Genomic DNA, 272 nt, shown 5'->3' with positions numbered 1-272 from the left:
TGCATCATACATAGAAAATATGAATTTCAATCTTGAAAATAAGTGGACTGACGTACAAGTATAAGTAAAAACGACTTACGAATTTCATTTTGGTGAAGTTGAGCTGATTGTCCCAAACTGTGCACCATGAGCAGTTGCAGCTCTTTATATAGTGGGGCGCCGGGCAGAGTTGCTAGATGTAGGATAATCACCTCACAGGTGCGGATCGGGATGGGGGAGAGCAGTTGGGGGATGGTTGCAACAGCTCGGGAAGTTTGGGGAAAACGTGTCTC

The sequence above is a fragment of the Penaeus monodon genome, chromosome 32 (genome assembly GCF_015228065.2).
Source record: "Penaeus monodon isolate SGIC_2016 chromosome 32, NSTDA_Pmon_1, whole genome shotgun sequence".
Taxonomy (NCBI): Eukaryota; Metazoa; Arthropoda; class Malacostraca; order Decapoda; family Penaeidae; genus Penaeus; species Penaeus monodon.
The sequence above is the reverse complement of the archived record's forward strand: the minus strand, read 5'-3'. Positions refer to the sequence as shown.